Source organism: Tursiops truncatus, chromosome 12 (assembly GCF_011762595.2).
Source record: "Tursiops truncatus isolate mTurTru1 chromosome 12, mTurTru1.mat.Y, whole genome shotgun sequence".
In the NCBI taxonomy this organism is placed as follows: domain Eukaryota; kingdom Metazoa; phylum Chordata; class Mammalia; order Artiodactyla; family Delphinidae; genus Tursiops; species Tursiops truncatus.
Genome location: NC_047045.1, coordinates 14,480,176 through 14,504,596, shown reverse-complemented (window position 1 = coordinate 14,504,596; position 24,421 = coordinate 14,480,176). Strand labels below are relative to the sequence as shown.

Here is a 24,421-nt window from a genome sequence, read left to right as displayed (position 1 = left end):
TTGACTTTGATGTGATGCGTGCAATGTTGTTTAGCAAACGTTCTCTGATAACACTTAGTAAAATGGTTTGGTGAGGTGGCAAAATCTTTAAGAAGACAGTCCTGGTTTCCTTAAATTCTGTGCTTTGTGATTTGTGGAAACTACTAGAAACGTGTGTGTGTGTGTGTGTGTGTGCGCCCATTTAGTTATCTGTTTGGTGTTGCTCTTTTGTGCCAGTTTTCAACTGAGAGGGAACTTTAAAAAACAAAAGATTTTCTATTGTTTGTGAGATAGAAATCTTTACTTTTAAATGTAAACTACATATATATATATATATATTTTAATTGTTTTTATTTATTTATTTTTGGCTGCATTGGGTCTTTGTTGCTGTGCACAGGCTTTCTCTAGTTGTGGCAAGCAGGGGCTACTCTTCGCTACAGTGTGCGGGCTTCTCATTGCAGTGGCTTCTCTTGTTGTGGAGCACAGACTTCAGGAGTTGTGGCATGTGGGCTCAATAGCTGTGGCTCACAAGCTCTAGAGCACAGGCTCAGTAGTTGTGGCAAATGGGCTTAGTTGCTTCGTGGCATGTGGGATCTTCCTGGACCAGGGCTCAAACCCGTGTCCCCTGTGTTGGCAGGTGGATTCTTAACCACCGCATCACCAGGGAAGCCCCTGTAAACTATATTTTAAGATTTGGGAAAAATATATCCACCCAACTATTAATTCATGGTTACACTGGTGGAAGAATGTTTTAGGGAAGGAAAGAGCAATGGTCAGGAAGGGGAGAAAAAGAAAGGAGATTTTTATTTTTAACTCAAGATTTTTTCCTTTTTTTGGTTTTTCAGTAATTTCTTTTTCATTTTGCATTTCTTTTTTTAAATTGAAGTATAGTATTTTGTCACATGTTTTTTCTGCATCTATTGAGATGATCACATGATTTTTATCTTTCATCTTATTAGTATGGTGTATCACACTGATTGATATGAGGATATTGAACCATCCTTAGATCCCTGGGATAAATCCCACTTGGTCATGGTTTATGATCCTTTTAATGTATTGTTGTATTCAGTTTGCTAGTATGTTGCTGAAGATCTTTGCATCTATGTTCATTAGTGATATAGGCCTATAATTTTTTTGTAGTGTCTTTGTCTGGTTTTGGTAACAGGGTAATGCTGCACTTATAGGAAGAATTTAGGAGTGTTCCTTCCTTTCAATTTTTTTTTGAAATTGAGGGGGAATAGTATTAACTCTTCTTTAAATGTTTGGTAGACTTCACCTGTGAAGCTGTTTGGTTCTGGCCTTTTTTTTTGTTGGGAATCTTTTGATTACTGATTCAGTTTCACTGTTGATAATTGGTCTGTTCAGGTTTTCTAATTCTTCCAGATTCAGTCTTAAGAGATTATGTATCTCTAGGAACTTACTCATTTCTTTTAGGTTGTGCAATTTGTTGGCATATAATTGTTCATAGTAATTTTTATGATCATTTGTATTCTGCAGTATCATTAGTAATTTCTCTTTCATTTCTGATTTTGTTTATTTGGGACTTTTTTTTCTTGATGAGTCTGGCTAGAGATTTATCAATTCTGTGTATCTTTTCAAAGAACAAGCTCCTAGTTTCACTGATCTTTTCAATTTTTTTAGTCTCCTTTTCATTTCTTCCTGCTCTGATCTTTAGTATTTCCTTCCTTCTACTAACTTTGTTTTTTCTTTTCCTAGTTCCTTTAGGTGTAATGTTAGATTGTTTATTTGAGATTTTTCTTATTTTTTGAGGTAAGCCTCTGTTGCTGTAGACTTCCCTCTTAGAATTTCTTTTGCTGTGTCCTTTAGATTTTTGTACATTATATTTCAATTTCATTTTTCTCAAGGTATTTTTTGATTTCCTCTTTGGTTTTTTTGTTGACGAATTGGTTGTTTAGTAGCATGTTGGTTTTTTTTTAGCCTCCAAGTGTTTGTGTTTTTTCCATTTTTCTTCTTGTAATTGATTTCTGGTTTCAAATTGTTGTGGTTGGAAAGGATGCTTGGTAAGAATTCAGTCTTTTAAAATTTATTGAGACTTGTTTTGTGGCCTAGCATGTGATCTATCTTGGAGAATGTTCCATGTGCATTTGAAAAGAATGTGTATTCTACGTTTTGGATGGAATGTTCTGTATAAATTTATTATGTTCTTCTGATCTAATGTGTTGTTTAAGGCCTATGTTTCCTTAGTGATTTTCTATCTGGTTGATCTATCCATTTATCCATGATCTATCTACTATTATTGTATTACTGTCAATTTCTCCCTTTATGTCTGTTAGTATTTGCTTTATATATTAGGTGATCCTATCTTAGGTGCATAAATATTTATTTATTTATTTTGTGTACAGTCTTTATTTGTTAAAATACCATTAGAATATTCCTCAGGACAAGAGCAAAGATCATCCCCTGCAGAAACTTTGGAACTATATACAGAACTTTACAGAACACAGGACAACACTTTAGCTGAATCCTACCTGCTGACCAGAGAAGGGTGTTCTGAGTGGACTCAGCAAAGAAAAGGAAATCAAGCAGGGAAGGAAAGGTGCCCATCTGAATCAAACTTCAGCTGCCATCAGGGCAAGTCTTGTGACGGTCACAGATCGGAGACTCTGTTTTTGGAAGGTTCGAGTACAGCACAGGGGTTCCATGTGTCTTTACGGCTACACCCCAGGCTGAGGTGCCATTAGGTCAATGTCACTCAAATTCCTGGCCAGCCAAACTCCGGCAGCAAAGAGTCCCAAATTGAGGATCAAGTTCCTGCGGAAGTCATTCCTATTGGTGGCGAAGCAGTAGACGCCCCGAAGCCAGTCTCCCACATTGTCTGGGATTTCGGGAGCTTCATTTACCGAGCCCGCAGCGATCACGCCGGCCCCACTGGAAGCCATAGCAGCACCCCAATGCCAATATTTATTAATGTTATATCTCTTCTTGGATTGACCCCTTTATCATTATGTAATGCCCTCTTTGTCTTTTGCTACAGTCTTTGTTTTAAAGTCTATTTTGTCTGATGTAAGTACAGCTACTCCAGCTTTCTTTCTGTTCTATTTACATGGACTATATTTTTCCATCCTTTCACTTTCAGTCTGTGTATATCTTTAGATCTGAAGTGAGTCTCTTGTAGTCAGCATATCTCTTGTAGTCAGCATAATGTTCTGGGTCTTGTTTTTTGTTTTTTTTTTAAATCTTTTTATCCACCCTGTCTTTTGATTGGAGCATTTAGTCCTTTTCCATTTAAAGTGATTATTGATAGGTATGTACTTATTACCATTTTGTTAACTGTTTTCTAGTTGTTTTTGTAGTTCTTCTCTGTTCCTTTCTTCTTCTTTTAGTCTCTTCCCTTGTGATTTGATGATTTTCTTTAGTGTTGAGTTTGGGTTTCTTTTTATTTTTTGTGTATCTATTGTAGGTTTTTTGTTTGTGGTTACCATGAGGTTTATGTATATTGACCTATATATACTAGATAGTTTTAAGCTGATAGTTGCTTCAGTTTGAATGCATTCCAAAAGTAGTAAATTTTTACTTCTCCTCCACCTTTTATGTTTTTGACATCATATATTACATCTTTTTACTTTGTGTGTCCCTTAACTGTTTAGTGTAGTTGTAGTTGATTTCACGACGTTTGTCTTTTAACCTTCATCATAGTTTTTTAAGTGGCTGATCTATTGCCTTTACTTTATATTTGCCTTTACCAGTGAGAGTATTTCTTTTGCATATTTTTGTATTTCTAGTTATGATCTTTTCTTTTCCACTTAAAGAAAACGTTTAACGTTTTCTTGTAGGGCCAGAATAGTGGTAATAAACTCTTTTGGTTTTACTTGTCTGTAAAACATTTTATCTCTCCTTCAATTCTGAATGATAACCTTGCCAGGTAAAGTATTTTTGGTTGTAGGTTTTTTCCTTTTAGCACTTTAAATATGTCATGCCACTCCCTTCTGGCCTGTGAAGTTTCTGCTAAAAATTCAGCTGATGTACTTATGGAGGTTCCCTTGTATGTGCTAGTTGTTTTTCTCTTGCTGCCTTTAAAATTTTCTTTTTATCTTTACCTTGTGCTGTTTTAATTATGATGTGTCTTGTGTTCATCATGTTTGGGACTCTCTGTGTTTCCTGGAGCTGGATATCTCTTTGCTCCCCTACATTAGGGAAGTTTTCAACCATGATTTTTAAAATAAATGTTCTACCCTTTCTCTCTTTTCTCTTCTGGGACCCCCATAATGTGAATGTTAGTATGTTTTATGTTGTCTCTGATGTTCCTTAAACTATCCTCATTTTTAAAAAATCCTTTGTCTTTTTTTTTCTCTTCAGCTTGTGTAATTTTGACTACTCTGTCTTCCAGATCACTGATCTGCTCTTTTCTGTCATCTAATCTACCACTGATTCTCTCTAGTGTATATTTCATTTCAGTTATTGCATCCTTTAGCCCTGATTGGCTATATATATAAATTTTTTCTAATTCTTTGTTGAAGTTCTTACTGTATTCATCTATTCTTCTCCCAAGGTTGGTGAATACCATTATAATCATTACTTTGAACTCTGCATTGGGGAGATTGCTTATCTCCATTTTGTTTAGCTCTTTTTGAGGTTTTTGGCCATTTTTGTTCATTTGAAATGTATTCCTCTGTCCTCATTTTGCCTAATTCTCTGTGTTTATTTCTATGTACTAAGTAGGTCTTTTATGCCTCCTGATCTCAGAGAAGTAGCCTTACGTAGGAGATGTCCTATGGAGTCCAGCAGCATGGTACCCTCTAGCCACCATAGCCACATGCTCCAGGGGTGTCTCCTATGTTGACTGTGTGCACCCTTCTATTGTAATGAGGCTGAATGCTCTAGGTGTGCTGATAGGTGGGGCTGGTCCCTGCCCAGCTAGCTGCAAGGCCCGATGACATCTGACTGCTATGGGTACACTGGTGGGTGAGGCAGGCCCCTGGCACTAATAGGCTAGAGGGAGGATTTCAAAATGTCTCCCACCAGCGCTGGTATCAATGTGGTAGAATGAAATTCCCCCCAAATGGTTGCCACTAGCATCTCAGTCCCCAGGAGGTTTCCCAGCTGCCTCCTGCTTGTCTGGGAGGCTCTCCAAGATCAGCAAGTAGGTCCGACCCAGGTGCCATTCAGACTGGTGCCTCTGTGCTGGGACTTGGAGCGAATGTTTTTATGTATGCCCTTTAAGAGCAGAATCTCAGTTTCTTACAGCCTTCCAGCTCTCCTGAATGTAAGCTCCATTGGTTCTCAAAGTCAGACATTTGGGTACTCAACTTCCCAGTTCAGGACTCCTGGGCTGGTGAGCCTGATGTGGGGCTCAGACCCCTCCCTCCTTGGGAAGGACCTCCGTGGTCGAGATAGCCTTCCGGCTTATGGGTCGCCACACCAGGAGGGTGGGTCCTGACTAGATTACATCTCCACTGCTCCTACTCATTTCATTGTGGTTCCTTCTTTATATCTTTTGTTGTGGGAAATCTTTTCTGCTAGATTTCAGGTTGTTCTCAGAGATAGTTGCTCTGCTGGAAGAGGTAAGCTCGGGATATTCCTACTCCATCATCTTGCTCCCTCTTCTAACTCAAGATTTCTATTTTTAACTATATTGTTTGGATTTTTATAACAAGCGTACACTACCTTTATAATTAAAAAATAAATATGAAAGTGTTTAAAATTTTATTAATATTGTAAAACAAAACCCTATAAAAACCAGAAAAATGTATATTTTTCATTCATTCTTATTGCTTTTGAAGTTCGATTTTTAAATTTTGATTAAGGTCTTTACAGTCATTTCTATAAAAATGATTAGTACTATTATTAACAATAATGGTGATAGCAGTAGCTGCCAGGGCTTGGGTTAAGTACTTTACATTTATTATTTATTTCATTCTCATAAAATCCTATCAGTAGAGGCAGAGCTAGGTATGGTGGGGTTTGAAATTTATATGATTGGGGGAGGAAAATAATGAAAAATTACCAGGGCCCTTCACAGGGCCTTGGAAAGGAATCTGAGCAAATAAGAGGCCTTGAAGCCAAGCTTCATAGGCTTCCTAAGAAATCCACCTCTACTTATCATTCATGAATTAGCTTCATTATATGTGCAATAAACTGAGGCCTAGAAAAATGACTTACCTAAAGTCATACACCTAGCAAATGGCTGAGCAAGCTAATTGCAGTATTTTATTATTCTAATAGGATTATCCATATCTCAGCAATTTTTGACCTAAAGTATTTCCAATGGAGAGTTGGAGAGAGAACTCAACTCCTGCCTAGCTCTGAATGCTACAGAGATGGACCACCATCTCTTCCCTTCTTGATTACAGCACTAAATTCCTAACAGGCTTGCCTACCTTTCCTACCATTCTTCTTCTTCTGCATTCCAGTAATCATCTCGTCTTCTCTCGACTTCTAAAACAGGGCACATTCTCTTCCTCCACGTTTTTCCACAGATCATCCTTTTCCCTGAAACAATTTTTTCTCTCCATCTCGACAATATCTGCTTATGCTGCAGGTTTCCAGTTAATATCCTGTTTTAGTGAGTTGTTTCCAGATTCATAAGACAGGCTAGGTCCCCTTCCTGTATGTTCTATCATAATAATCAATTCACTTTATCGCATTTATTTGTTGAATGCATCTTCCCTGTAAATTCTTTGAGATACAGAGGTCTTATCTTCTTCACTCCTGTGCTCTCAGCTCCCCAAGTTGTACCCCAGGAATCTACAGGCTTCTAAGTCTCTATACTTTCCCTACCAAAGCCCAGGGAATCTTTATCTAGTCTGGGAGGGGTCGAGAAAACTTCTCTTCTTACACTTCCTACCTTCTTCCAAATATTTTGTCTTTGCCAAGGCCAAAGTTTTTGAAACTCAAAAGCAAAGAATTGATCCCTCTGTTCTCTGCATTCTGCTGTTTCATCCTTCTGCTGAGACAATGGCAGAAAAGTATGGGGTATAGAAATGTGTATGTGCGGGAGGGGACCAATCAAATGTTATCTCAACTGTCAGTCCACCTCACATTCATAGCGAGCACCTGCCCCAAAGATGACACCTGTTCTCCATGATTTCTGGATCCTGTGCTGCACTGCCTAGATTCCCACTCCATGACTAAAGGTCTTATTCACTGGGGAGACAGGAATTTTGCCTGCTGACAGCTATCAGCTTGCAGCTTTCTCTGGGAATTGCCCTCAGCTGTAGAGAGCTTCCTTGCCTAGGTTCAAACCTCTTCCCTTCGATATCTCATATCCAGTATAAAGAAGGGCCCCTTCTGCTAACCTAATCCCAGGAGTTGGCTGAAGTCTTGTGACTGCATTACAGCCCATCTTCTTCGCGCCATCTGGCCTCCTTCCCTTCCCCCATTGGTGTCAATCCCAAGACCAGTTCCCATAAATTTTCTGCACGCAAATCTCTATCTCAGAATCTACTTCCTGGGGGACTTATCCTGCAACAGACACCTTTAGACTCCTTCTATCTGTCATCATATATATATATTTTTTCATCCATCTATCTCTCAGTTCCAAACACCTAAAAGTGGTGGGGGAAGTTTAGGTTGTTTGGAATCTTCTCTCAAACAAGTCACGTGGGAAAAGAATTATAGTTTATTTCTGTTCATTTTAGGTTTTGGATACAGTCAATGGGATACTATTGCAAGGGGAGGGAAAAGGTAAGGGAGAAAAAATTTTGCATATTTACTTCTTCCTAGATTGCATTGAGGAGGATTTTATGTAGCTATATTGGGAGAACCTGTAGAATTAAAAATAAGAAAGAAGTGTAAATGAAAGTTGCTGACAATTTTTAAGTACAAATTATAAAATCTTATCAAGTTCTCTAAAAACCAAAATAACTTAAGTCATCTTGAAGAGTAGAGCTGATGTATATATGCAGATTGGGAAATACCATATGCCAGGACTTTTAGTGTCAACTGCTTTTCACTGGAAAACTGAAGAAAATCAAGTTGAAGAAAAGGTATGACTAAAAGAGACAACATTCATTGTGTTTTTAGGTGCAAAGGAATAATAATGTTATTTTTTTCCTGAGAGTTGGAAGGATCTTAGAAGTCATAGTCCGTAAAGTTCTGGCCGGTGAGGGTATATCTTCGGGGAGCTATTTAACTTTTGCTTAGGATACACAAATATAATATTAATTTTATATTTTCTTGTTTTGAAGTTTAATAATCTTTGCTAAATATTAACTTGAGGCTATATGCACTACATTGCTTTTTCTTATTCCTCAATTGCATTCATATTGATGCTTTTACCTATCTTCTATTTAATCTTGCCCCTGGGATCTATTACATTTAGTTAGCACAGAGTGTCTAAAGGAGATAACATTGATTTACTTTGGTTTGCCCTCACGCTTAACCCATCCATGTTCATGATAGTTCAGGTTTTCCCTCTTTGCTGAAAAACTACAAAACAGAGGTGGACAGTGTCCAAGTAATGTAGTATAACAACCATCTTGAGCATTGCCTCATTACGGATGGCAAAATTTAATAAGTAATTTGCCTAAATTCACATGGCTGGAGAGTTATCCTAAGTCGTATCTGATTTTATTACCCACTCCTTCCTAACTTTGAAAGCTTTTCACTTCAGGTCTTGACTGACTTCTCCCAAAACAGCCTCTGTGCCCTTAACTTTCCCTCTGTGTTTAAGTAACTCAATTCCATAGCTTTTCCTTCTTTCCACATAAAAATGCTCCGCACTCCTTCCCACAGGGCGCTGTCTTCCCTTCCCCAGCCTTCTCTCGCCACTCAGCACTTTATCTCTGTTATCTCCTAGACCTTGCAAACTGGATGACTGGCTGCCAAATAAAATCACAGGAGGAAAAGATAAAGCATCTCATCTTTCTCTCTTTAAGCCTTTGCTCTCTTCCATTTCCTCGTCCGGGAGTGTTCAAGTTCTCCAGTTTCCCCAGGCAGGCCCAGTGCTAAAAATAGCGCACTCTGCGTGATGTCGCTGGTGGCATTTCCTGGGGTAGGAGAGTCCGAGTAAGAACAACTGGTGAGATGAGATGATCAAATTCTGAAGCGAGTCTGGGGACACCCTATACCTCTCCCCGCACCCACTGCTGGGATGCTGAGACTTCCGTAGGAATTGGTTCATGGTCGCTCTGGGACGGATCAGATCAAAAGGAACTAGCGTGTTTCTTCTTCTCAGATGAGAGGGGCGTAACTTATCATTGTTTCAAGGGCATAAAACAAGTGTAATCGCAGAAATGTAATTCGGGCCTGTCTGTCCACCATACCGTTGTTCCAACTAAGTGGAGAAGTTTGAGGAGAAGTAAGTGTTCATTGAACCGCTAACGTTTAAAAACATAATTAAATTCACTGCAAATTTTTTCTCATGCCTACATAATGTTTTAGGGGCCATTTTAAAAGGAAGATTTCATTAAAAAAAAAAAAGACTTCATGACAGGACAGAGATGGAAATGAAATGACAAAAAGAAAATATATGTAAGTCCATACACTCCCCAGCTCTCTGTTATTATGAAATACACTTTTTCTACCAAAAAAAAGCTATATCATTTTTTCTGATTATAGTAATAATACATGTTTACTTCTAAAAATTCAATCTGATATTGAAGAAGAAAGTAAAAATTACACAAAATCGCCCACACTGAGAAAACCAGGTTGTATGTGTATGCATACACACCTAGGTCAAAGCCCTTCAATTCGTATCCCTCCCCACTGGGGATTCAGAAATGTGGCCAGTTGGGGCCAATGAGGTGTGAGAAGAAACTTGCTGAAAGGTTTTATCCTCACTCTAAGAATGGACCATTGGAAGAAATTGGCTCTTTTTCTCCTGGCCATTGTCAAGTATAGATGCTGCTTCCAGAGAAACTGCTGTAGCCATCTTGATACCAGCCTTGGGAAGGCCAATTCAAAAAAGTGGGTAAAGATGGGAGAATCACAGAGCATGGTTCTGATAAAGACACTGGGTCGAGCCACCCTACCTCTGGACTTCCCGGCATGCGAGCCTATAAATTCCCTTATTGTTTGTATGAGTTTGATTTCTTGGTACTTGAAGCTGAATGCATCCTAACTGAGACAGGTATATTTTGCCCTAAGAAAAAGTTTATTTATATAAGGTCAATCATGTATTTTCTGAATAATTTCTGGGTTACTAACTTGCTTTAAAAAGTATCCTCAACATACAGGTTATATATCTATACAGTCTAAATTTTATCTTTTTAAAATTTTATGTATTTTTTATTTTTTAACCTTTATGACTAATGCAACGTCTTTAGATATTATATAACATCGGCTCTGCCAAAGATGTCTTGATCTCAGACTTTTAGCCTCCAGAACTGTGAGAAAATAATTCTTTTGTTTAAGCCTCCCAGTCCGTGGTACTTTGTTATGGCAGCCCTAGCAAACTATCAATAATATATCCACTCTCACCCTCAAGCCCAAGCAATCAATGATCCATATGGTATCATTATAACTTTGATCTTTCTTGAATTTTATATAAAGACAACCACACAGTATGTACCATTTGACTCTTTTTACTTATAATGTTTTTGAGATTCATCCATGTTGTTGCTGTATTCATATTTTATTCCTTTTTTTTTTTTGCGGTACGCGGGCCTCTCGCTGTTCTGGCCTCTCCCGTTGCAGAGCACAGGCTCCGGACGCGCAGGCTCAGCGGCCATGGCTCACGGGCCCAGCCGCTCCGCGGCATGTGGGATCTTCCCAGACCAGGGCACGAACCCGTGTCCCCTGCATCGGCAGGCGGGCTCTCAACCACTGCGCCACCAGGGAAGCCCCATTCCTTTTTAATGATGAAGAGTTTTCCATAGTATGAATATATCACAATGTCTTTATTCATCTTCCAGTAGATGTGGCCATTATGAAATAACGCCCCTGTGAACACTGATGTATGTTCCTGTGTGCGCATATTTCACTTCGAAAAATACCTAGAAGTGGGATTGCTAGATTCTATGATAAATATACTATTAATCTTCTGAAATACTGCCAATCTGTTTTCAGAAGTTGGTATCTGTATCATTTTGCATTCCCACAGCAAGACATAAGAATTACTATTGCTTCCCATTCTTGTAAACACTAGATGTATCAGATATTTTATCTTTATTCTGGTGGGTATGTTGTGATATGTGATTTTGATTTTTGATTTTTTCTGATGAATTGTTATATCGACCATCATTTCATGTGTTTATTTGCCAGGCTTATATCTTATATTATGAAGTATTCAAATTGTTTGCTCTTTTTAGATTAGGTTGTTCATTTTCTTATTACTGAGTTTTGAAATTTCTTTATATATTCTGCATACAGGTTCTTTATCCAGGATGCATTTTTCTTTCTTTCTTTTCTTTTCTTTTTTTTTTTTTTTTTTTTGCAAATGAGTTGGAGAGTACACAACTGGAAACAAATAATACTTAAAAGGTAAATGCAGTGGTCAAGGTAAAATATCTTGTGTTTGTCTAAGAAAATGGTTAAGGAGATGAGACATGAATTGGTTTGAAGGTTACTAATAGGTAAAATCAGTAGGATTTAGTGATTGGGAATGTGGTCAAAGGAGAGAAGTAATTGTTGAGGTTTTTTTTTTTTTAAGAAGATGTTGGGGGTAGGAGTTTATTAATTAATTTATTTTTGCTGTGTTGGGTCTTTGTTTCTGTGCGAGGGCTTTCTCTAGTTGTGGCAAGTGGGGGCCACTCTTCATCGTGGTGCGCGGGCCTCTCACTGTTGTGGCCTCTCCCGTTGCGGAGCACAGGTTCCAGATGCACAGGCTCAGTAGTTGTGGCTCATGGGCCCAGCCGCTCCGCGGTGTGTGGGATCTTCCCGGACCAGGGCTTGAACCCATGTCCCCTGCATTAGCAGGCAGCTTCTCAACCACTGAGCCACCAGGGAAGCCCGAGGATATTTTTAATGTAACAATATGGATGGTAGCACCCACTTATCATTGGAGCATGACTGTTTTGGAAGTGGCTGATGGATAGCATAATTATGTTTTTGGACACATGGAGTTGATATCCTAGTGAAAATGCAAAATGGGCAATTGAATACATATGTCTGGAGCTCAGGTGAGAAGTGGGTATAACATTTGACATATAAAAGAGAACTATTGACATATAAAAGAGTAAATAAATCTTTGATGCAAAAAAAGCTAATGCAATGTTTTTATATATCATAGGAGGTAGTGGTTTAATTTTTTTCAAATGAATAGCTAATTATGCTACTTACTAATATAAAAATAAAATGTACTCATTTACTAAACCATTCTCTCCCTTTTGAAGTGAAATAGCACACTTATCCTATATGGTACTCCCATGTATTCTGCAATTTTTGTTTTGTTCTGCTAATCAATTGGTCTATCCCTATGCTAATAATAGCCCTTTTGATTATGCTGACTTTATAACATTTTGATATCTGGCAAGGAATCTCATCATGATTTTTCATGTTTGTACATTTCTTAGCTTCTCATGGACATTTATTCTTCCATATAAAATGTAAGATAATTCAATTTTCTAAGACCACAGTGATTTTAACTGAAAATTCATTAAGTGTGTCACAATATGGGCAGAACTAACATATTTGTAAAATTAAGTCTTCCCTTGCAAGAACCAGATATGTTTTTCCATTTGTTCAGCTCTTGATGTAGCCCTTTAATAAGATTTTATAGTTCTTTTTTATAGGCTTTGTACCTTTCTTGTTAAATTTATTTCAAAATATTTTGAATTTTTTATATTATTATATGAGGCTTATTTTTTCCATGTCTAATTCTATCTGATTATTTCTAGTAAAGAACCACTATTGCTTTTGAAATAGATATTGTTTCTACAGGCTTGTTACTAAATTCCCTTATAACAGCTTTAAGATAGTCTCTTGGGTTAATATCTAGAATGATGTTTGCTCTTGGTTTTACATAAGTAGTATTTATCATATTTAGATTGTTTCCTTTTATTCTTATTTTGATTGGAGTTTCAGTAGAAACGGCTGCTGAATTTAATCAAATGCCTTTTCAGCATCTATTAGGAACATTTTAATCCATTAATATACTGTTGTAATAAGTTATGCTATTAAAAGAACTCTCATATTGAAAGAGTTCCTGACATGAAACTATCTTTGCATCTTGGCAATAAACTATACTAGTTCACCACTGACACACTACTGGACTTTATTTGCTTGTTTTTTATTAATAATTTTACATCTGTATTCTTAAGTGAATAATTGGACTATTATTTTTTTCTCTTATTATTATTTATCTTTATTGTTAACATTATGCCAGCTTCAGAAAATATATTAACAAGCTTGATATCATTTTCTATGATTTGGAATGGTTTAAATAACATTGGAATTATTTATTCTTCAATAATTTTAAACGTAATAAATGTACTTATCTTTTGTTTACATAATAAAAGAGCCCCACAGTCAGCTCTTGGTTGCACCTGAGAATAATACACTCTAAAAATATTACAAATGGTTGATGTAGAAAAGTAAATGGATATGTTAAATTAAGTTATATGAACATCAGAAAAGTAACTTGGGCTTCCCTGGTGGCGCAGTGGTTGAGAGTCCGCCTGCCGATGCAGGCGACACGGGTTCATGCCGCGGTCCGGGAACATCCCACATGCCACGGAGCGGCTGGGCCCGTGAGCCATGGCCGCTGAGCCTGCGCGTCCGGAGCCTGTGCTCCGCAATGGGAGAGGCCACAAGAGTGAGAGAGAAAAAAAAAGCAACTTAACTCCCCATCTCTTACCCCATGATAATGGCTCAAGGTGTGTAGACTTTCACTCCCCTTGAAAACTTCTTACCTTTTCTCTCTCCAATTCTACTCTTACTGATTTTGCTTAGAAAAATATCTTTTCCAAAGTGACTTTGGGACTCTTGATTCATAAATATCCACAGGTTTTGCTTAATTGCACCTCCTTTTCTTCTCCTCCTCACTGCATCGACTAAAATGTGGCTTTTTCTTTTCTTTTCTTTGGCTGTGCCACATGGCATGTGGGATCTTGGTTTCCTGACCAGGGATTGAACCCGTGCCCCCGGTAGTGGAACTGTGGAGTCTTAACCACTGGACCACCAGGGAAGTCTCAAATGTGGCTTTTTCTTGATAAAAGTTCCTGAAAACTCTTATTTTCATATGCATACATTATATATATATATATTTATTCATTTTCAGATTCTTTTCCATTATAGGTTATTACAAGATATTGAATATAGTTCCCTGTGCTGTACAGTAGGTCCTTGTTGGTTACGTATTTTATATATAGTAGTGTATATATTTTAATCCCAAACTCCTAATTTATCCCTTTCCCCTTTGGTAATCATAAATTTCTTTTCTATGTCTGTGAGTCTATTTCTGTTTTGTAAATAAGTTCATTTATATCATTTTTTTAGATTCCACATGTAAGCAATATCATATGATATTTGTCTTTCTCTGTCTGACTTACTTCACTTCATATGTTAATCTCTAGGTCCATCCATGTTGCTGTAAATGGCATTATTTCATTCTTTTTTATGGCTGAGTAATATTCCAGTGTATATATGTACCACATCTTCTTTATCCATTTGTCTGTTGATAGACATTTAGGTTGCTTCCATGGCTATTGTAAATAGTGCTGCAATGAACATTGGGGTGCATGTGTCTTTTTGACTTAGAGTTTTCCTTAGATATATGCCCAGGAGTGGGATTGCTAGATCATATGGTAACTCTATTTTAGTTTTTTAAGGCATCTCCATACAGTTCTCCACAGTGGTTGCACCAGTTTACACTCCCATCAACAGTGTAGGAGGGTTCATTTTTCTCCACACCCTCTCCAGCAAAAGTTCCTGAAAACTCTTGAAAGGAGAGGCTGTCATTTTCTCATACTCTCCGTCTCAGCAACAAGTTGTAGGGGTAGACAACCTTCCTAGACTACTAAGTTACCAGTCTTGAAGGTCACGCCACAGTTATGCCATTCTCCTCTCCTCATTGTCATTATCTTATTATGTCATGGCATCAACTGAAGACATCATACTAGCTCATGATTTTCTTTCCTCTGTTTGTCCTCAGCATCTTGAGACTACGCAGTGCCCACATTTATGATTCACCAAATCTCTCATCTTAAGTTTCTTAACCCCTTTCCATCAGCAATGCTCATCTCCTTACACCTCAGCACCCATCTCCATGGCTGTATAATCTCTACCATTATAACAATTTATCTTTATAGAGCACTTTATGCCAAGCACCATTCTAAGAGCTTTATATATATTGACTCATTCAGTCAACACAAAAATCCTTCAATGGAGCTTAGTATATCCTATGAGGAGACTGAGGCACAGAAAAAAAACATGACTAACTTGGCTAATAGCATATATCACTAGTGAGGGGTAGAGCAGCTATTGAAACCCAGACAACCTGCTCTTAACAATCACATTATACTACCATCTTGATAAGCATAACTCCATGTCTTTTAACCGCTTCTACACCAATAACCCTGATAAACTTTCCCTTCAACCCACTAAAACATACAGCTTTTTGTAGTCTTTTCCTCTACCAGCTTCCTTCTGGCTTCACTTTCTTCCTGTTTGCATCAAATGCTATTGTCAGTCACTTCAACTCTACCTTCCCAAGCCTCCCTAATTTTTTTAGAGATCTCCTCTTCATACCATGACTTATTTTCCAAGCCCTCATATGAGCATAATTATTTGCTTTTACTCTCAGGCTGGCAATCATTGCTGTAGAAAATGACAAACTCATGTTAGCTGACTCCAGTATAAATTCATGAGCTACAGACCCAGCTGAGCATTTACCTCTGCTCTGCATTTCTTTCCTATCTACCCCATTCTCTTTCCCATTCTGTATAGTAATTTTCCCCTCAGCAACTGCTCAATCATTTTATTTCCCTCAATCTTGCAAGTCACCTTCTCAGCAGAAGACTTAATTTCCAATATCAGAGGAATGTAGTAGCCATCATGAATAAACTTCTTTAACTTCCTCTTTTCTATCTCCAAATTGTTCTATATTTTATCCCTCCCTAAACTTTCCTACATGTTTTAGAGGAAGAAGTAGCCCCATTTCTCTCTGACCTCTTATAACCTTGAATCCATCCTCTGCCTCCTTTGAATTGTATGCTCATTAAGTACTAACTTTTAAATTTGTGTTTTGGTCAGGATCAGCTATGCTATGCTGCAGTAACAAAAACCCCTAAGTTCAATGACTTAATAAAAAAATTTTTTTAATGTATTCCTTCCACCAGATCTACTGTGGATCTACGCAACCCTCCAGGGCAATTGTCTTTGATGTGGTGACTCATGAATTCAGGCAGTTATGATCTTGTGGTTCCTCACATCAACATAAGGCCCCCCTTGGTTTCCATGACAGAGGAAGAGACACTGGAAAATAACACAGGGGCTTTTCACTATCTCAGCCCAGAAGTAACATAAAAATTTTGTTTACAGTGTTTTGGCCTGAACTATTCATATGACTTTGCCTAACAGCAGGGGAGCTGGAAATGGAGTTTGTGCACAGGAAGGAAAAATATGAAACAGATTTGAAGGCCACGTAGAATTGTTTCTTTTACCTTTTGTCTTCATCTCTCTCTCTCATTTTGCTGAGTCTTTTGCCTCTATCCCAAGTAATACCAAGTCTAAACCACCTTGAGAAGTGGCCACCCACCATTTCATCTGCATACCTTCTCCGATGTATTCCCCACATTTCAGCCACACTGCACTGCCTGATGTTACCCATATGCCCCCTGCATTCACGTGCCTCCTTGTCTCTCCTGTGTGATTCCAGCTTCCATGAATATAGATGCTCCTTCCTGGAATGAGTTTTCTACATCCCTTGCCTCTTCAGCACCCCTGCTAATTCTTCAAAGCCACCCTGAATTGTATCATCTTTCTGTAGCTTTCCCTAAGTCCTGTAGACAGAAGGCCCTCATATCTGCAATTTATGAATAATTCTATTTTAATCTATATCATTGTGTATTTTAGTTATTTGCATGATTTCTTGAACTTCCATTGTAACTATGAGATCATAGTGAGAATAATCATATTTTATTTACCCATATACTCAGCACCTTGCATAGTGGTACCTGGCATATAGAAGGCTTTCAGTAAATGTTTAAATGGCTGAGTAAATCAGTGAATAGTAAAATTTCTGAAAACTGATCGTGAGGGTGTATGTTGCAATTTTTGAGGTATTATTTATGTTAGAATTGTTTTATTTTTTCAGACAACATAATAATTATTTATTTTAAAAAATTAGTTGATAGCAGAAGTAGAATGAGGCAAAGAATTACTAATAGTATTATAATGTATTATTTATGCAACATTAAATAAACATAGCATGACACAAACTACAGACTAGACAAAGTATCCATTTCAAGGAGTTAAAGTACGTCTTGATATTTATGATAAAATGCCTTGCAATAAAGGCTGAGGTGCTCTGGCATGTCTCCCATAATTGGTGATTATGTTTACAACATGAGTGATATAGAAGTGAATTTTACTCCTGTGTGAAGTATAGATGTTATAAATGAACATGTCCCCTCTAAGATAGGATATTAATATTGGAAAAGAGTTGATTAATTAATTAATAATAATAATAAAGCTAACCAAATGTTTAAGGAAAGGTCTTTTTAAATATTCTGAGGACAATTATAATTATTAGTCAGTTCTTATAATTTAAATTTGAAATAGATGATAAGGCTTGGGTTATGAATAAAGCTAAAATATTAGAACATTATTTCAACCATTAATTTTGATTATTTCTGTAATGCTTATTCACTTGATTATCACATCCTACCACTTTGTTTGAATTGCAGGACAAAAATTATTATCTTCTGACCCTTTCTTTTGTCCTAAATTATAAGCAAATAGACAAGGGGATCCTGGCCAAATAAAACACTGGGGTTTTTTTTTGTGTGTTTTGTTTGTTTGTTTTTCTTTTTTTGGGTGTGTGTGGCTCGCGGGCTCTAGAGCACAGGCTCAGTAGTTGTGGCGCACAGGCTTAGTTGCTCCGTGGCATGTGGGATCTTCCCGGACCAGGGCTTGAACCTGTGTCCCCTGCATTGGCAGGCGGATTCCTAACGACTACGCCACCAGGGAAGCCCTAAAACACCATTTTATTCATTCACTTATCATAAGTCATGCCATATAGAATTTAGCCAATGTGGCCCTTGCTTTTCTTAGAAAATACTTTTTAAAACTAAGTTTCTTTCGTGGATTAAGTTCATCACAGTCCCCCAAAATGGAGACTATTGATTATTAAGCTTCCCTCGCTGCCACCCCTTTTTTGTTAACACATCCTGGTCCAGACTCTGGAACTGGTTGGAGGTAGTTGGGGAAGAGCCAGGAAACAGTCAGGACAGGTGGCTAAGCATGCAAATATTTATCAAGGGTTTGCCCTGAAATGGGTGTCAGAAACCAAAAGGATTCAAAGTGAGAAGCTGAAACCAAGGATCAAAGTCAAGCTGAGCCTTAGCAGACAGAGACATTGAAAAGAAAAGAAAAAAAAAGACCAAGCAAGAGGAGTCTAGGTAACCAAGGTGGTGAGCGAAAAACACAGTAAGGGCTTCCCTGGTGGCGCACTGGTTGGGAGTCCGCCTGCCGATGCGGGGAACACGGGTTCGTGCCCCGGTCCGGGAAGTGCCGCGGAGCGGCTGGGCCCGTGAGCCATGGCCGCTGAGCCTGCGCTTCTGAAGCCTGTGCTCCGCAACGGGAGAGGCCACAACAGTGAGAGGCCTGCGTACCGCAAAAAAAAAAAAAAACACTGTAAGAGAGAGAATCAAGGAGGGGGCAGAGTAGTTAGCTGGGAATGAATTAGTACCAGAAGGATAGTTCAAAGAGCAAGAGTGCTTGTTTAGAATTCTTCTGGACATCTCATTCTGCTTCTACTTTTGTTTATTCCTAATCCCCCCATCCTGGGGTTTTGATCCCAGTCCTTGAAGGCATGAAGAATGGCTTATGACATTTCAACTTTTACAAACATTTTCTTTCTCTCCAAGAAAAAGTGCAAAGGTCTTAACATTTCAAACTCCAAAGGTAAAAGCATGCAACTGAGAATTCTTTTTAACACTGAGGAATTGTTTAAAAATTCATAGATGCCTTTTACCCCCTATATATTGTTTCACATTCCATCCTACAAGAGGAATATATCTATATATACAAGAGGAATATATATGTGTTCGTATATATATATATATATATATATATATGTACATACATACATACATACATACATACATATACACATACATACTTTCCCTCCCCGGAGGGCAGTAACCAAATACTTGTCAATCATTCTGTATGCTCTATTCCATTTCACTTATTCATTCATCCTCTACTAAGTAAGAATGAATGGAAAGTATTCAAGTCAACTCTTTGCCATTTTGTTTATCTTATAAAAGATGATGGTCCGTTAAGAAAAGAACACATAAATCTACACAACTAATGGTCATCTCTTGCCGTTACTATTCCCCTGGCAAAATGAAGTTTCAGATTCATTTCCAGGAGAAAACTTGGGCCAAGAATTCTTGCATGGTGGAGCCTTCATGAAATCATCCCTCCTTAGATAACAAGGAAAACACAGCCCAGATGGTGTCTGTGAATGCCTGGAGAGAAGTGGGCATCCACTCTTCTCTTGTGTGAGGCTGGCAAATGAAAGTCACCATGATAGCTACCTTCATTGGGCACTACTCTGCAGCAGGCACTGATGGGCTCTTGTTTAAATCTTCACAGTAGGATCCTGACAGGATCCTATTAAATAGGCATTACCATCAACATGATTTAAATGCAAGCAGAGGCTCAGAGAGGTTTTAAAGTTTAGTAAAGGTAACAATGCTAGTGAATGGTGGAATCAGAAGTTAAACCTAGCTCTGCCTCCAAAATTATGATTCTCACCTCAGGCAAGGTATACATTTACTCAGCTTCAGTTTCTTCAAATGTCAAATGGAATTATTAATTTAACACAGATCCTGGCACACAATCCCAGGTTGTCCAGAGGTAAGATATTTGACGTGAGTGTGAGGATGACAAAGATACTGGCCTGTCTGTTCCAAGAGTAGGGAGAGCAGTATACTCCAACTGATTTCCTCCCTAAAGAAGCACTTCTGTAAGAGGCATGAAGAAGTAGTGGTTAAGAGCACAAAGCTTCCATTTCCTCATCAGTAAAGTGGGAATGGTAATATCTGGCTCATAGGGTAAATGAAATGATATTTTAAAACTTTTCAGCCCACAGCTTGCACATAGTAATCAGTCAAATATATTATAAATTATTAACACTATTATTATTAAAAAGCTATGTATCAATCTTGGATTAGAATTATCAGAAGCAATAATGCTGTTAACAGATTCCAAAACTAGAAAACTCCTAAGTAACTGTAAGTTACTCTCCAAACACAACAGTTTTCATATCCCTAATTTGCTGGAGAATTTTGCTTTGTAGGATCTACCTTTCTAAGTAGAGGCCACCCCAGATGGGTGATGACTCTCACTGACTTGTACTCAAGGTGCTTGATTCTGAAAACATGATTGGCCAGCTTTTGGGGCATCCACACATGTTTGTCTGAAGGAGTAGGGATCTCTGAGCTGAGTCTGGGACCCAAGGATGCCGTGGTTGTCTCCCGTTCCCACTCTTAGCCACTATCAAACTGAACATATTCACAGAGAACCCGAGAACCCACAGCTTTGACCTGGGCATAATTTTGGCCACAGAACAATTTCACCTAGTGAAGACTTTCTTAAATTGTCAAAGCAAGTTAAATAGAAATAATGGGCAAATGATTTGATTGTAATATATTAAGACCCAACTTAGGCATTGTTTTTTTTAATAATTTAGACTAGGTGAGCATACCCAAAGTAGAAATGTAAAAGACAGCTTGAAATATATTTCTGATCTTTCCAGGGCTGTGAACCTCCATAGGTAAACCAAATAATTGCTGAATCAAATGATCCATTATTCAGAACTTCGTTATCACAGAGTGAAAGTCCAGATCACATTGTACATCCACATTTAATAGTGGAATTTCATGGCTTTAATGAATAAGCGAAAGTGAAATATTTTACTACTTCCACGAAACATTCAAATATCATACTCCTACTCAAATTATTTATTATTATAATGATGCTTTTTATAAAGATCAAGTATGAGTAACCTGAAAAAAAAATTAAGCTGTTTCTAAGGGCATAACATTTAGAAACAACATATGGTTCTTGTAGTCAAGAATAGGTTCCTTAAATTAGCCAAAGACATTCACAGAGAGATGAGTTGTAGGAAATGGGATCGTGGGCAAGAGGAAAAAAATTGTCATCTCTCTTCTCTCTGCTCTTCGTCTTCTTTGCCTGGCTGAACGTGGTTTTCATTTTCTACCCAATTCTGAATGTAAAAATAAAACAAGTGTAAGTCTCATAATGCAAGGTCTTTGAATGCACTCACCTTTTGTTTAGTTACTATTTTAAATGTTATTAAAATAGAAGAATACACTATATCATAAAATGTAAATATTCCATTCATTCATTCAATCAGCGTGCATGGATCCCTTCTCTGTGCGCAGGGCTGGGCTCTAAGGGGCAGCACCTATTATCTGGTCACTCTTACAATCCAGATCAGGGGAGAAGGCCAACCTAACCTGGCTCCTTTTACTCTCATGTTCTCAACTCTTTTCAGTATAGATAGGATCATGTAACTTATTTGCTGAAAATCCCTCCATGGCTTCCTTGTCAATAGAATAAAATCCAGACTGATTACTTTGTTTCATACAGTCCTGTACGATCATACCTCTGCCTCTCCAGTGTCAGCTCTTGTCCTAATCATCTACTGGCATTCCTTCAGCCTCTCACACTTATCTGCCTTGCTTTTTCCCCATCATAGGGCTTTATACATATCTCTCCTCTATCTGGAGCATTCACACAGACCACCCCCCCCCCCACACACACACACACATACACACACACCATCACTATCTCCTTTTCATTTTTCAGACTTCAAATTAAATATCACCTCCTGGAGAGACTCTCCCTGAAACTCATGTGTAAAATAAGTCACTTTCTCATGCTTTCTCTTATTCCCTATCGTTTCCTTCATTGCAATTTATAATCATATTGCTTACTTACACATTTTTATGTGTGTTTCATATATATGTGTGTATATATACATATATATGACAATTTTAATTCTAAATCTTGAAAGTAGGTAGGTAACACAGTTATAATACTTAAAAAAAATCAGTTGAGTTAACTAAGTTATTTGCCTCATACAAGGTTGAATTAGACCATGTGGAAAGTTCCTTTGCATAATCTCTTCAGGACTTTGCATTTAGTTATTTCCAAGCTAGTGTAGCTAACTTCTAATTTTAAAGGAATTGTAGACATAAATTTATTATTTTTCCCTTTGGAGAACTTTCTGATAAAAATTGGGTTGCTTTACTATTTAAATCTCATTATAGCAGTGGTCAGAAGTTCCAATAACAACTTTCTCCAAGGATCTGAGGTTTGGCATCCACCAATTCACTCTCTTTTTAACTCGTTTCCATGTAAGGAATATGGGCTTATTCGCTTCACAAACCTAGTAATTATATAGGCATAATGCTTCTCTGTATATATCACATGATTAATGGGAAAAGAAATTATTCCATAACAAATATGTATTAAGAGTCTACTGTGCGTCAACTATTATGGCAGATGTGGAAGGATGAGAATCAACCTGGGAAGGGAAATCAGAATCAAGAAGGGAAAACAGAGCGAACTACAAGGGAAGGATGTACAGGGTGGCACAAAGATCTGCTTAAGCGAAGTCGGGGAGGTTTCCTAGAGGAAACATTTAAACTGGAGTTGGAAGTAAAAGTAAGAATCTGCCTGGTGGATTAGGGTTGGAGAGTGGGTAGGAAGAAATCAAGAGGATTCATTCCATATCCAGCAGAGGAAACATTAAAATAAATGTGCAGGGGCATGAAATGATGTGGCGCACAAGCTCAGCTTGGAAGAAACAACAAGTTTAAACGTTAGAATAGTTAGTTAGGCAACTTATTGGGTGCTTACTAAACGTCAAGCACCTTGCTCAATTTGGGGGATTCCAGAAGTGACTGAGAAGGACCCTCAAAGAGATGAAAGGCTAGCCAGGAAGATCAATATTAAACAAATGATTTCAAGTGTGTTATGTGCTTCAGAGAAGAAGTAAGTATCGGATGCTAGGATAGAATACTGCTAAGTCTGGAAGGATAATAATCTTGACATACCAACAAATGTTGTTCCTTTCCCTCACGTTTGCCCATCTTTGCTTCCTTCCATAAATGCCTCCTTTTCCTCCAAATCCAATTAAGGTAGCTAGTTTTGTTGCCTAAGAATAACATTTTGACAGTATGGAGAAAAGAAATAATCTCCATGGCTTTTCCTGGCTTTGCTATCAATGGTATAATAATTTAAAGTCATGGAAGTGGATGATTCACCGAGAAGGGACAAAGGGTATAGAGTGAATAAAGGATGGTGCCTAGTATGCTCCTTTGAGAAGCACACAAAGGAATTTGTGAAAGAGCTAACAGACATAAGAGTAAAAACAGACAGTAAGAGAGAGAGTAGGTGAGTTAGGTGGAGAGGTAGGCAAGGCTCAGCTCAAGAAGGATCATGTAAATAAAATGAGTTTTGTTCGAGATGGCTCTCCCTCAACAGTTCCTTGGTCACCCCTTCTCTATGGCCAAACCTATTATATTCCTTTTGCCACTTCTCTATGTACATTTCAGAAACTCCCTTTATTTACTCTGTTCCACACCCTCTGCCATGGGGCAACACTTCTCTTACCCACACTCAAATGGCTACTGTGACTTACTCAGCAATCTTTACTGTGAATAATGTAGGGTCACTAAAATGTCTGTTTTTCCCCACTCTTTTTTTTCTCCTGTTAAACATTTTTGTTAGTTTTACTGAAGTTCAATTTATGTAAATAAAGTCCACCAAGTCTATACTTCAGTGAGGTTGGACAGTTGGATATAGTAGTGTAATCACAACGACAATTATGATATAAAACTTTCCATCACCATGAAAAGTTATTGCACGCTCCCTCTGTGGTTAATTCCTTCCCCCTACCTCTTGAAAAATATTGATCACTTTGCTGACTCTATAGTGTTGCCTTTTCTAGAATTTCATGCAATAGAATAATAAAGTTTGTAGTTCTTTGTGCGTGACTTCTTTCACTAACTGTAGTGCTTTATAGAATCATCGATGTTGTTGCATATATCAGTACTGTGCCTCTTTATTGTTGAGTAGTAATCCAAAATATAGATATATAACAATCTGTTCATTCATTCACAAGCTGATGGTGTTTATTTCCAGTTTGAGGCTCTTATGAATAAAACTTCTATAAACAGTCTTATACAAGTCTTTATGAAGACGTGTGCTCATTTCTCTTGGGTAAATCTCTAGGAGTGAAACTTCTGATTCATATGGATGTATAATAGGAGTAGTAAGAGTATATATCCTTGCCTTGTTTCCAAATGGGAAAAAAGCATGTAGCCTTTCACCATGAAGT

General features: G+C 37.8%; 1 pseudogene; it reads right to left on the bottom strand.

Annotated features, from left to right (window-relative positions):
- Nucleotides 1-2,318: 2,318 nt before the first annotated feature.
- Nucleotides 2,319-2,907, bottom strand: LOC101322029 (mitochondrial import receptor subunit TOM6 homolog pseudogene; annotated as a pseudogene).
- Between the last annotated feature and the right edge of the window lie 21,514 nt (nt 2,908-24,421).